At 43.1% G+C, this 15,176-nt stretch overlaps 1 protein-coding gene across 1 annotated transcript in view; it reads left to right on the top strand.

Moving 5' to 3' along the window:
• Positions 1-15,176, top strand: part of septin9b (septin 9b) — a 97,876-nt gene that overhangs the window by 988 nt on the left and 81,712 nt on the right. The window lies entirely within an intron of this gene.

Below are 15,176 nucleotides of genomic sequence, written 5' to 3'. Positions count from 1 at the left end.
ATTTAGGAACACAGGATGGGCTCTGGGGAGGAAAATAAAGTGCTCTAGATTAAACAGACGCGGAAATGTGACACAAGCTGATGCTGTGGAGGCTTGTGTCGAAAAAAAAGCAGTACACATATTTATTAGTAGTAAGAGTTATTTATTTTGGTTGTCTTTAACTATTTTACAAAAAGAATGTACATAAAAAGTAATGAATAACAAGAAGGCAATTAATTAAAAGGAAACCGATATTGACCAGAAACATGTAGGCTTAAGCGCATTACCTACCTTTTTTTCCATAGCATATACTAGTAGGCAATCCTTGCACTACAAGTTTTAGGCTGTACAAAAACAAAACAAAAACAAACATTTTATTCCATCAATAATCCTACCTTGTTTTTTTTAAACACTGAGTATGAAGAAAAAGCTTGTCATTGTTCATTCATGCCATAAAAGACCAAACTAATACCTGTTTTCAAGTTGCTGGATGAAGAGAAAGTCTTTTAATGATGACCAACAAAGTTCTTTCCAGAGGTGTGTTATAGTGTTTTTTTTATGACATTCCAGGTGGGTGGCCGTTAGAGGCTTACATATCAATGTCTTTTACCAGGTCTAAACTTGAGACTTTCAAGTCACCAGTGAGAGGCGTCAAGTCTCTAATCTTCACTCTTGTGACTTATCCCTAATCAAGTCTAAATCTTTAGTCTCTCTTTTTTTAATCTCTGTCTTTGCTACTACATGGTTCACATTTGATTTTCTGCACCCCTGAAAAGAAACTGCCAGAATTTAAAAAAAAAAACACCCTCACCCTCCTCCTGCACCTTTCCCCTCTCTGTCTTAAGCCCCTCCTACCAGACGAGCACGCATATCTACACGCTTCCTGCATGAACACGAACTTCAATCAACCGCAGCCATGAGCCTTAACAATTAGCAACATTTTCTTTCTATCCCTGAGACACTTGGCCGATAATGACTCAAGTTTTGTTGCATTTATTGTCAGACTCTATGATAGTACGCTCAAAGGTTATTGGGGATTCTTGCCCCATGACAAACAAAAACAAAACAAAACAAAACAAAACAAAAAAATCCTGCCTACCCCAGCTTTAACAAATATCACAAACACAGCGGCAGTCTGGAGCCGGTGGAAATCAGTGCTTGACCTTTCAAGAAAGAAAGGTCATACTTAGAGGGACTAGCCTGTTTAAGGAGTCTTATCACTAACTGTCAGTTTCTATCTCTGGAGATCCTCACTGCTGCACCTGCACTGACACAGCACTGCTATACAAACAAACTTAAACTCTTTGCCGTTGTCTTTATCCTGGGGTGGATTGGTAGCTCTTTTGGTGGTCAGATTTCCCAGGAGGCTGGAAGTAGGCATTGTCACTTAAGGTGTCTGTTGGTTGCAGTTTTCAGGTAATGTGTCATTTTTCCCACACTTTTCTCAGAAAACAAAGTCCACATGTAATATTTAATCTAAGAGGCTTGGAAAAGCATATTGTCCGTCACTGATGACTGAATAAGGCCGAGTATTTTAACCCTGAGGCCTTTATGTACTTTGATCTTTAGGGTTGGCTGGTAGTCTGATCTCTCTCCAGGCGAAGACAAACAAAGACCAGGCACCCACACTCAGCTCAAAGCTCGTAGTAGCTCCAGCAGTTTCTCCACACACCATCTTGACCTCAAGTTGTCAAATTATCTGTCAGGCTGGAGGATTTCATGGCTGAACTGAGAGAGAATCCAATTAGCAATACCACAATGTGTTTCCTAATGAGGATGCTTTCAGTAGGGAGCCTTTGGTCTTCTACTACATATCCTTCAACTTATCCCAAAAGTTACAGTTTGAGTGGACCGTCTCAGAGTGTGATAATGCAGGAGAAAGCACATGTTTGAAGTTTAATCGAGAGCAGCTTTCATGTTCTAAAACAGCTGGCTACAGGCCAAGAACCTTGGTGTGAAAAACCCTTTCATATTGAATCCCTATTATGTTGTTGTAAACATGTTTCATGTCCTACTATCTCTATTTTCCTTTGAGGATTTCTCATAAAAGCAGAACAATACCTCAATAACAATGACCAAAAGCTACACTCTAATACAACTTCAAAGCTTTGTTTTTAGAAATACACCACATGTGTTTTGGGAAGAGTGCATTAGATCCATGTTTTCGCCAGTCACTCAAGCTTAATTTCACTCTCCAAGTGGGAGCATTGTGTTGTCCCTCAGATCACCAACAAAAATATGTTGGCTCCCATTTAGGAAAGTCCGTAGAGACCTGGAGCTTGTTGGGCTTAATGAACTGGATGTACCCAATGTTGTTCTGTAGTTTCAAGTAATGTGACCCTGAATGAACAGGGAGACCCAGCGGAGTAAAAGCACTGTTCCTCCCCCCCTTTTTTTCTTTCTATCTTCCTACGCATGAGAGATCCCAGTCAGCTGTGCTATATATTCTCATGGTTGGGTCATTTTACAAAAACAGGCTCATCCTCAGCTTGAATAGACTCCTTTGTGGCGAACATTTGCTGGGGGCTGGTTGTGTGGATTTGTTAGACTTTTCATCTTTGATAGAAAATTTCATAAAACTCAGGGAAGCGTTCCTGATGTTGATTTGCGGACTGAACTGATGTGGTATTTTTAGGTCGTAATGTTAGAACCATAGACTTTATATAGAACGCATGCTGACTACCACAGTGCTGGATGTCTTGGGGAAACATTCTCATCTCTGCCAACTTTACAAGGAAATGACTAATTATTAACAATGACTCAACATGTCAGCGCTGTGCAGCACTCTAGAGGGGGTGATATACAGGATTTAGCCTGCTGGATTAGATGTAGTGGGTGACACGTGCATACTTTGGCCCACACACTACAATATTTGACTAAGCTGAATTTTGTTAGAGCATGTTAAACTGGAAAGGTACTTCTAATGAGAACAGATCACTTATTTAATGCAGGTCCTATCAATTAGGACTTAAAGAAACACAATGGAGGATTGTGCTTTTTACCTCACGGGGTCCCCCTACAGACAAAAAACAGTATTGTCTGTTACAACTGTCGCAAAAACTTTCTGCGCGTGCATTTGTTGACAAGCCAATGATACCGGTGAACTTCCTGAAGCTGGCTGTGTAATGCGCAACAACACAGCCTGGCAAAGGCAAGTTCAAACACTGACAGTGAGATGGCGGATGCTGAGCGGACGCAGGCAGGCAGGTCTGGCGCTCCAGCATTCTTGCTACAAAAAGCAACAACCTTTGTACCGCCATCCCTGCTTATTTTATTCTTTTTGTGACTTTACTTTTACTTCTGTGTACTTCTGCACTCTCTGTCTAAAAGTTATGATCAGGCCTACTCTCCAGCTAAGGGCAGCCAGCACCTATTGTTTACAAGATTCATGAACGCTAACCGAGCAAGAACGCCACCAGGTAAACACCAATCTACAAAGGCACCCGGCTGTCTCATGGGGCTTGTGCATCTCATAGTCATTCTCCTTCTGGCTGGAGATGTAGAAATAAACCCTGGTCCAACACCTATGGACATATCTAGCCCGGAGACACAACACCAAGCCCAACCTAGGCTAGCCCAACCCTGGCTAATGTTAGCACAACTGCGGCAACAAGCCATGTTAGTCTGGCTCCCTGTGCCGGTAACTGGGTAGCCACAGCAGCTTCTACATCAGCTAACGTTACCACAACAACTCACTTGGACTCCCCCGTCATTCCCTGGGCACCTGCCACCGCTGTCACTATGGCCAGCCTGGTCCTCACCGCTGCGGGGAGATCCCTTACTGCTGATGTCCAGGTTGCCAGCTTGGTTACCATTACTCAGGCCTGAGCAGCGGCTAACACAGACTCCATCCTCTGTCTCCTCCACTGAGCCGCAGCGGCAGCAACAGCAACAGCAACAGCAGTGGCAGCAGCAACCTCTCCAGTGGTTGGGCGCCCACAGCCTACAGCTGAGCAGCTGGATGTCTCCTCCACCGAGCCGCTTACCGAAATGAATGCCATGACAACCACGTCTAACTTCGTTCACCTGGGTTCGGCTACGCTACTCTAAAGAGAGGAGGGGGATATGACGTATGCCGTAAAGCAGCCAAATTTTGTAGTCCTTTTTGTGTCGGGGTTCCTACCCGAACCCCGAAACTGCATAGTGCCAGTGCAAGCGAAACAGATGCTCTCAAGCAATGACGGAGGTGTCATCCAACCTACTGTGAGTTGATGTACCATCACAAGGATCTTAGATATATATTTTGAGGGCTCAAAAAACTCCATTGTGTTGCTTTATAGGGTAACTTTGGTATTTTTCAACCTGGCCTGTATTTCCCCATTGTTTTGTATCTAAGTGACTAAAGCGTGCTCAGATTGTTCTTAAAAGTGTGGAATCTGGAAAAGATCCGTCTTTTGTATAACTTTTGTTTATACCTTTTTGATGTACTGTGGTTAGCCGCTGCTGCTGTGTGAGCCCCACAGCTGTGGGGTAGAGCTACTGAAGTAAGTGGCTAGTTTCGGAAGTTATGTTATTGCCGGCACTATGGTGGCAAGTATAGGCTACATACATTAGCTGAACAAAGCCGCATGCATACATTAATGTTTGTGCTCCATGCATCCATGCTAAAGAGGGCTGCAGATGGACTGACAGAGCTTGTGTACTAGAGGATGTTACCCAGCCCCACCCACTCCCTCAGTCTCTTTACATTTACACACACACACTCACTCACTCACTCACTCACACACACACACACACACACACACACACACACACACACACACACATACACAGTAAGCAAGGGTTGGGGTGGTTGTAAATTAAATAACAGTATTTACATTTTGTGATGATTATATTTTCCCCTGTCAGAAAGATTCAGGGCGAGACACAAAACATTCCTGGTTAAAGCCCTGGAAATCTGATGCTGACGACACCAACGATGACGATTCCCACGGTCATGAAATTCCAAGAGTTATAAAGTTAGATTATTAAAATTAAATATAAGACCTGCCTGTAAATGGTTTGGAAGTAACATAATGTTTTGGAAAAGTTTTGAATGTACATTGAAAAAAAAAAAAATCCCAAAACATCTAACGATGAGTGAAATCAGTTCCTTGTATTACTAATTTAAAATCTAGTGCTGCCTTGTGTAACCATTGAAAAGTCACTTGTATCACGGTATATGTCACATCATTACCAAGCAAAAAGCAATACTGTAGCGAATTGCACCGACATCTACAGGATCTTCAATTTTTGCAAAGTAGCAACAGTGCCAGTCTGGTCTATTGGCTTATGAAGCTAGTTGATAGCGGAAATGTGGAAAGAGCAAGTGAATTTAGCAAGCGCTAGCATTTTACTTATCTGGAAATGGCTGAGAAGCGTGTGTTTAATCATAAGAGTAAAAATACTAGTCTACTACAGCTGCAGATCAACACAGTCATTCAGTTCGCTGACGCATCAAGCTCAGACCTTTTTTTTTTTTTTTTGGAGGGGGGAGACTGGATACAGTACTTAAACTCTTGAAAATGACATGGCATTTTAAACTGCAGCATCAATCATGTCATCCATCCTCCCACTACAACCCCAGTAGGTCCCATGGAGACCGAGCAGATGAGGAGAGTCAATACAGCTCTTTATTTCACTTCAACAATGGCTCTTCAGTGACAACTGAGCTGGATTCCCTTCAGTCTGAGTCATATATTGGCCTGGACTGCCACCACATTCACTACTACTCCCCGTGATAATAAAGCTGTCTTTATTACATTGCTATTCATCGGTGAGCCTCCGTGAGTATTAGACTACCTTTATCAGTCTTCTTCTGTGAGTGCCAAGTACAAAAGCTCACGGTCTTAGCCCCCAAGGGCTGCCTTAGATACCGGTTATTCAACAAAAGTTTCTCTCATGGAAAGAACTTTTTCCCCTTAGATAAACTTTCCCTTAGCTATTAGCTTAATCCTTTTACTCCCACTACAGGAAGTGACACATGGATTTTGTTCCGTCTCTTATGGTTTTATCTCTCAGTTTATCTCTCCTCACAGCTGTAATTCCTGTCTGATTAAACTTTGCTTTAGGCTCTGAAAAGCTGACCCACGCTCTCGTAATGCATGTGTACCATGAGGGAGACCTCTCTCCCAGCTGAATAGTCCCAGAGACGCTCGCCTTGCACATGCACACGAGTATGACATCATCTGCCACTGTGTCAGAGTTTGGCTATAAATAGAGATGGTCGACGATGACGTTTCAGCTTAACAAAGCCCCCCCTGTGAATAACATAAGGATGAAAACGGGCCATGTCACTGCTGCTTATCGTGATGAGCAGCCAGTCAGTCGTGACTGATTTTGCCTCATGTTCATTAAAGACACACCTGATGTTACAAGCAGATGCCATTAGTAAAGCATGTGGCTGATCATAACAAGAGAATCACTGCTACTTTGCATTTGTGTTTTTGTCATCTTTTGATGTAGTACAAGGAATAACATTAACATTTATATTCTCCATGTGAAAGAGGTTTTGGTTGCATATGCGTGTATACAAATTAATGTGGTTTAGACAAAAAGAAACATAGGTGACCTTATCCTTATTTATTACAGTAGATCTGGTGATGTGCAAAATGCACATTGCACATTTTCTTCTCAACCATAACACTAAACACACATACACTGATCAACCAAAATGTTAAAACTACTGGCAAGTGGAGTTAATTACATTGATAATTTTGATACAGTGCAATGTTCTGCTGGGAAACCTTGGTTGCTGGCATTCGGATGGATGCCAGCTGACACGCTCCACCTCCTTAAACACCACTGCAGACCCCCCTCCGCCATGGAAACAGCACTCTCCAAAGGCAGTGCCCCCCGCCCAGCAGGACAATGTACCATGCTGTACCATCAAAACTGCTCAGGAATGGACCACAGGGTGTGACAAAGAGCTCAACTTGGCCTCCAAATTCTCCAGATCCCAGTCCAATCAAGTATCCACGGGACATGTTGTCACCTTATCTCACAACCCACGGCACTGAACAGATCTGCCACCAACGCCCTGGTGCCAGACTCCACAGGACACCCCAAGAGGTCCTGTGTTCATGCTTCGACAAGTCAGAGCCAAGTCCAATCCAAGGAGGACCTACCATGGATCAGGGGCACCTCTGAGGTACTGGCACATCCCACAGATGTTCGATCATGTCGGGATCCTCAGGCCATTCCTGAGCAGTTTCTATGGTGCGGCATGGTGCATTGTCCTGCTGTGGGGCTCTTCTGCCATCAGGGAGTGTTGTTGCCATGAGAGGGGTTGCTATCTTTGCAATAGTGTTTGGGTGGTTGGCGTGTGTCAAGTGGCATCCTGGTAAATGCCAGGACCCAATGTTTCCCAGCAGAACATTGCTTTGTAACGAAGTGATCAAGTGGTTTTAATGTTTTCGCTGATTGGTGTATACAGAGATCTGAATTCTAGAAATTGGCTCACTATATTTTCCAATAATGGTTTCAGCCTATGGTTTACTTGACCTCTTTGCATTTTCCATTTATTTAAAATTGTTACAAATGTTCAGTGTTGTTGTTCTTGTTTTCAGCTGCATGTATATTTCTGTACACCTACACTGAAAGCAACACACACACCAAAAAGGGTCAAATTCCTAGTATGTGCACACATACTTGGCCATTAAAGCTGATTCTGATTTTAAAATGTTTTCTTTGGCCGACCAAGAGAGCTTTTCCAGTGATATATGTATGCACACCTTTTTCATATTAGCTCTTGGTACACAGGCAAAAGAAAAAGCAGAATAAATCTGCTACGTATTTTCTTGATTAATGGTTTTGGTCAATAAAACATCAACAAACAGTGAAAAATGTCCGTCACAATTTCCTAAAGCCCAAGATGATGTCATCAGATGTCTTGTTTTGTCCGACTAACAGTCCAAAACCTAGAAGATATTCAGTTTACTATAATATTAAAACCAGCAAATTCTCACATTTAAGAAACTTGAAGCAGCATTATCCAGCCCAACTGACAGAAGTAAATGTTGGCATTGTATGTTTCTGCAAACCATAGATACATTACATTGTAGGTGACACCTGCCAAGATGCAGACCACTATTGGAGACCAACAAACAACAAAAGGTTTAGCCATCAATCATATCATTGCTGCCTTTCCAGTGGCTTTTTAGACATTAAATGTGGTTTGGTTTTTTGCGACCCCTTGCTGTGTTTCCAACAGGAATATTGCCAAGAAAAGCAGTTGTTTTTTAATAAGACATTTCTACATATCTCTGATTAATGCCACAAAAAGCATCTGTTTTTTTATTGCAACATTGCTGAGTTTCCAGCCAGGATTGTGCCGGGCATTTTAATCTAAAACATGATCCTTTCCTAACCATAACCAAGTAGGATTCATGCCTAAACTTAACCACACATTAGCTCCAGCGTTGTTAAGATGTAAAGTTTCAATGTATTCACAACATTGAAATGTACAGATAGTACGTATCCATGGTTTGCAGTAACGTACAATGCCAAGATTTATTCTGGCAACTGGGTTCCATTTTCTTCGGCATTTCTGCCTGAAACATTATGTAAATGATGAATTAATAAATCAATATGGCTAATATTATTGGCTTGTATTAGCTTATCACAGATATATATTTACACCAGCATGTAGGGCAGCTATGTTATGAATTTATGTCAAGTGACTGATTTTTTTTCAACTTTCAAATATCAATATTGATATTGACCAAAAAATAAAAAGTCATCTATTAGGGAAACCAGAAAGCCCTGATTCTAATTTATTATACACGACATTGCGTAATGGCTCAGTGTGGCAGTGCATAGATACAGTATGTGTTTCACACTCAGTCGTCTTGCATTTATTTGGGACGTGCGCTGCTGCCAAACTCCACATGAACAGAGATCACCACAGAGCTCATGTGTCAGGAGCTTGCTGTGTGTGTTTGTGTCCGCATGCATGTGTCTTGTGTATATGTGTGTGTATGTATGTGTGCAGAGTATAGTGTAGACTGTCTGGGTCCGAGTTGTGGATTTAGACATCAGGAGCTTGGCATGCTGATTACAGAGGTCCGAAGCCACAGAGAACCACAGGAACTCTCTTCTCGTTCTCCCTTTTCTCCCTTTCTCCAGCGCCACCCCTCCATCAGTTCAGGCTAATTTGCGCAGATGGAGGTGAAAGCAGCGGGCCTCAGGCTAATGTGGCTGAGTTATGATAATCAGCCAAATCACATAGCTTTGCTCCTCTCATCCATGCTCCATCTAAGCTTTACCTGTACTCAATTGCCTAATGCACAGTTAAGCAGTGTGGATGGTAACAGCACAGAGCACAATGAGCTGTGTTACACACTGTAGCGAACACTAAGCACTGCTGACAGACTGTTATTGTTCCAGCTTAACTAATTTCATATGGATTTGTGAAGCCAACATTTCAGGCTGTTTTTACTCTTCCTTCAGTGCCACTCAAAACCACAAAAGGAGTCCTTGCACAAATCCTGCAGAACTGATGAAAGGTGGCCTCTCCTCTATCTGCTATATCCACATAGTGTCCACATACTTATCAATTGCTACAATAGACTCCCTCTTTCCTGCAAGGGATCTGGAACTTTGAGGATATCCCATTTTAGGTCTCCTGCTGCCAGCGTCCTCTCACATCTAATGATTACCTTATGGAGAGGAGGAAATAGCCAGCAGTGTTACCACAGCCATGCTGGGACAGACAGACTGCACTACTAGCACTTTTACAGCCTCTGACAGTCCAAATGACCTGAGAGTGGGATTTAAAATGTCAAAGAACTGGAAGAGAGGAGCCTGCATGACTTATATGTTAAAGGAATGGGTTTTCTGTGAACTGAATGGACTGTGTGAGTGTGCTCCTCTCCGTATGTGTGTGTCATGCGTAGCAGGGTCATGTATTGGTTATCGTCATAATTTTTTCTGGTTCTCGCAGAGGATTGGTTCAGTGCATCTCAGCGCTGACTGGAAGAAGTGCCAGTTGCTGACTCAACATCAGTAATGTAACTTTGGCCATGGGTTTTGCACTCTGTTTTGACTACCGATTTCATGAGCTGTGAAACATCTTCAGTGGTTGAGAGTTTGTGATAAGCTGTTAGTAATTATAGAGGTCAGTATTTCTGTGTGGAATTTTTTTTTACTCGTCAGTGGATTACTCATAGCACTGGAGGACATTTAGGTCTCTCCCTCTTAAAATTTGTAGTATTTTTAGCTATGCTAAACTGAATTATTAGCTAGTGCCTCTAGCAGGTCTGACCTTTGCGTTGTCCGATATTTTGGTTTACATTTATGTCCAAATATCTGCACAGCTTATGATGCTCTCAACAGACCCAGCAGCTGTGGGAGCATCAGATAAACCAGTGGTTCTCAAACTTTTTGTCATAATATACCCCCCTTTTAAACATTTTTTCAGCCAAGTAATCCCTGACCAACGCAAAACATTCTTGGTAAGAAAAGAAAAAAAAAAACAACAACTTTGCACCATTCGTGATTTACTAACATCTGGGCCACAGTGCCTGGGTGAACAGCGTATGACCTCACTGAACTGCTGTTGCACAGAGGCCTGTAGTGTTCACGCACACAGTGTTGCTGCTGTGGCTCTGCTGCAGAGCTGCCTGCTGCTGTAACAACTGTATTTTCACAATTAAAAGCTGACACATTTATGGAGCCCTGCAAGCCACTGCATTGTTAACAACACGGTCATGACAGTATTTCACAAGAAATGTCAGTGACAGATACATACATTGAAACTGTACTGAAAGGTGATATAACGTCAATATGATTATCAAAAGATCATATTCACCGTCTGTTTTTTGCTGAAAACTAAGTGTATCATACACAAAAAACATATTTAGATGTTCCGTAGTGGGCGGCATGGTGGTGTGGTGGTTAGCACTCTCGCCTCACAGCAAGAGGGTTGCCGGTTTCGATCCTGGGCGTGGGAACCCTTCTGTGTGGAGTTTGCATGTTCTCCCTGTGTCAGCGTGGGTTTTCTCCGGGCACTCCGGCCCGGGCACTCCTCCCACAGTCCAAAGACATGCAGATTGGGGACTAGGTTAATTGGTAACTCTAAATTGGCCATAGGTGTGAATGTGAGCGTGAATGGTTGTTTGTCTCTATGTGTCAGCCCTGCGATAGTCTGGCGACCTGTCCAGGGTGTACCCTGCCTCTCGCCCGATGTCAGCTGGGATAGGCTCCAGCCCCCCCGCGACCCTCAAGAGGATGAAGCGCTTAGAAGATGAGTGAATGAATGAATGTTCCGTAGTAGAGCAGCAGTCCTGACTGGCGCTGCTCATGTGGGTAGCTTGGCTGTTCTAATCTGTTGACACAGACACCGAAATAAAAAACGAGGTTCGTTTTGGCACTGCTCACACAGGCACTGTGACCCCCGCATAATCCCTTCATTTGTTAACACAAGGATTCTGCTGGGAAGCCTTTAGACCAAGTACCCCCCTCGTGGCAATGGAACTCTCTGATGGCAGTGGCCCCCAAGCAGGACAATGTGCCATGCCACACTGCAAAAACTGCTCAGGAATGGTCCTAGGAACTTGACGAAGAACTCAAGGCCCTGACCTGGCCTCCACATTCCCTAGACCCCAATCTGATCGAACATCTGTTGGACATGCTGGTACCCCAACTCACAACCAGTAGGTCTCAGTGGATCCACCGCCTAAGCCCCAGTGCCAAACACCACAGGACACCCCCCAGCGGTCCAGTGTCCATGCTTCGACAGGGCCAAGTCTGATCCAAGGAGGCCTCACCATGGATCGTGGGTACCTCTGGGGTACTGGTACATCCAAAGAATGCTTGATTCGACCTGACTGGAGGCCAGGTTGATGTCTTGAGCTCTTTGTCACATTCCTCAGGCCATTTCTGAGCAGTTTCTGTGGTGTGACATGCTACATTGTTTTGTGATGTGCGGCTTGTCACTGGGGAGTAATGATGCCATGAGGGACTTGGTCTGTAACAGTGTTTGGGTGGGTGGTGCTGTTCAGGTAACATCCACATGAATGCCAGAAGCAAAAGTTTCAGCAGAACATTGCATTCTAACAAAGTGATCAGTCCTCTTCACTTCACCCACCAGTGGTTTTTATGTTTTTGTTGATCGATGTATACTTATAATAATATTGAAATAAAGGGGATTAATTAATTATTAAAATAATTAATTACTTAATTTGTAAAGTGAGCCACAGAATAATTCTGACTGGACAAAAAACAATTCAGTGCACAAGATTTGACCAACAGTTTGTTATGGATCTACACCGCCAATATGACACAAATATATTCACTCTTTCCATTTCCAATATAAGACAATTCTTTGATTCACCATGAAGTTCTCTTATAGAGTTGGAGGCAATGTTTTTCCATTAAATAAAACCTCCGGAGTACAAAAAGTTGGAGCTTCGTCCACACACTTGGCATCACCTCCACAAGCTGGGCACTACGAACCGCATCAACAGCATTAAAGTACAGACTTTTCCCCAAAAACTGACGAGTAGGGAACTTTTCAGTGCCCAAATTATCCAGGGCATGAGTGGTAACCTATAGCTTGGAGCTCAAGTTTCATGTTCATTTTGCAGGAGTTCAAGTCTAACATTAGTATGGTGGTAAGGGATAGTGACTGTTGTACTGATATTTTTTGCTGCACCTGCTTTGCTGCTGTTTGTCACAAAAGCAGTGAAAGTTGCTGATTGTGTCGCAGCCTCTTGGTCTACAGTGCCTGTAGGTCTTTTTTATACTACTTTCCAATATCCATAACAACATTTGCATCACTTGTTCAGTTTTTTCCTTAGGCTAGCTGCTCTGTCTGTGGCGTATCTGCCTACGTCCTTACACTCACACAGCTACAGCCTTACATGCGTGGAAAGACTCTTTTGGCTGCTTCTGGGTTATTGTATTCTGCAGATTTCTAAACTTTTTTTTTTTAAATTGACAATAGCGGATTGCTATGCTGCCAATACTAATAATAACAACAAATTGGCACTGGCACTTAAATCCCTTCCATAGCACCGGGTCTGGTTCCCATCCAACTCAGCTGATTTGTGTTTAGTGCTAATTAGGAAATCTTAGCATGCTAACATGCTAAACTCAGATGGAGAACATTGTCAACATCATACCTGCTAAACATCAGCTATCTAAAGTTAGCACTTTAATTGTGAGCATGTTGCATGTGAGCGCAAAGCACTGCTGTGTTTAGCCTCAGAGATCTGCTAGCATAGCTGTAAACTATTTGTCTTGTTACTTTATGAACAATTTGTCATATTTTCCAGTAATTATGGAGAAACATAAATGTCAAATGAGTGCATGGGAATCCCAGAAGTGGATTTCCCGACAAAGATTCACAAATTGCATAAATGATATGTTTACAATTCTCAGGCAATCAGTCATACCTTTTATTGAATCCAGGCTCACTTTGTTCACTTAACCCAGCAGGTCAGCAGTTCTGATTGTGCACGGAAATACCAATCGAGTGAATGAGAAGCAGACTGAGCGATACGGCTTTCATTTTTTATCTGACATGCATAATTTTGAATATATTTGATACAATGTAAAAAAGGAAAACGTGTCAGTGAGTTTATATTAAAGAACAGCAGCAGACAAGTTTTCCCATTAGTTTCTCTCCCCTAAACTCGGTCAGATTCAGTGGGAATGGTTTGTGGGGCCATGTGGCTACCATCAAGCCAAGCTGGGAAGTCTGATTGGAAAATAGAGATACAATCAGGTCTTCTTATTCCCAGATTGCTGTAATGATGTGTACTTACAGTGTCTGAATAACTCCTGGGCTTATTCTGGATGGTACGTTGTGTTTAAGAGCACTGCTTGTCAAGACCGAATACCAGTTTCAAAATGTAACCTCACAGCTGTTATTGTAGAAAAACACTGAAAACCATCATCATCGCTGTGGTTCTTACAAATCACTCAGACCATGGTTCTCAGTGTTGTTTTGAAGATGGCTTGCCCATTATTTTGGCACTTCCACAATCCAGTAGAATAGTACTTACAATATGAAAAGAGAAATCTTTCAGGACCAAGCTCTTTGTGTTCACAAGAAACGCATTTCCTCACAGTTTGCATGTTGTGAGCATGGGGTCCGCTTTTAAAATTTGGCTTGTGTAGATGAGTGATGTGAAGAGTTGTGTCGTCCCTGTACATGCCCCAGGTTGGATGTGTAGGCTGGAGCAGCAGCAGGGGACACAAATGAGGAGGACAGTGCTTCTCTCTCTCTCTCTCTCTCTCTCTCTCTTCGTGCATGTGTGTGGGCATGATGGAGACGAGGCAGGGGGAAGATGAGTGCCGCGTAGCGCTCTGGTGAGGTCATCAGACTGTGGCTAGCAGCACCACATCACACTGTTTTCTCTTTTTCATGCTCCACCATTCTCATTGAACCTCTGCTGTAATGTCTGGGGAAAGGAGGCTTTTAGGGGATTTGAGGGAATAAAGAGATTTACAGTGTGTGTGTGAGAGTGTGTGTGTGTGGTGAAGCATGCCTGTTAGGCCTATTAAAGCTCATTATCACTTGATAATGTGCAACACATCCTTCCAGTGTTGGTGTAATAGATTTAATTTGACACTGAACTATAAATCAATACACCCAAGGCGTTTGGCACACACCTTGGTGCACAATTCCACCTTTAGAGTTTATTTGGGTGTAGATCCTTCTCACATGTGACCCAAGTAGCTTCAGCTCCTCTTCCCCATCTCCCTCCTCACCTTATCTCCTTTCTTCTTCCCCTCCATTTATCTCTTTCACTACTTTCCTTGCTCGCTCCTCCTCTTCTCCTTTCATCTTTTATCGTCTTCCCACTGTTCTTTCTCCGTCATTGTGCATCGCTGCCCCGCAGGCATCCCTTTAGTGTTGGCTGGCATGCTGGTGTTTTTTTTGTTTTTTTTCCCCGACTGTTATATAACTAAATTTAGCATGTTTGAATCACGCGTTTGGCCATAGGTCGTGCTCTGAAGTGACGGCTTACATTAATGTGCACCCCAAGGCTCGTCATCCACCCGTAGTCAATGTGTGATACACAGTTGTTGTTTTTTTTTTTTTTTGGGGGGGGGGGGGGGGGGGGGGGGGGGGTTGTGTGTGTTTGAGTTTGTCTCGCGTGAGTGAACGAGCACACGTGTCTGTCTGTGCCTCATGACCATCTGCGTTGTTGGGTGCAAATATAGGCTACGTGTTTGGTATATGTGTAAGTCAAAGAAAAAACGAGGCT

This window comes from Epinephelus lanceolatus, chromosome 3 (genome assembly GCF_041903045.1).
Source record: "Epinephelus lanceolatus isolate andai-2023 chromosome 3, ASM4190304v1, whole genome shotgun sequence".
Taxonomy (NCBI): domain Eukaryota; kingdom Metazoa; phylum Chordata; class Actinopteri; order Perciformes; family Serranidae; genus Epinephelus; species Epinephelus lanceolatus.
The sequence above is the reverse complement of the archived record's forward strand: the minus strand, read 5'-3'. Positions and strand labels throughout refer to the sequence as shown.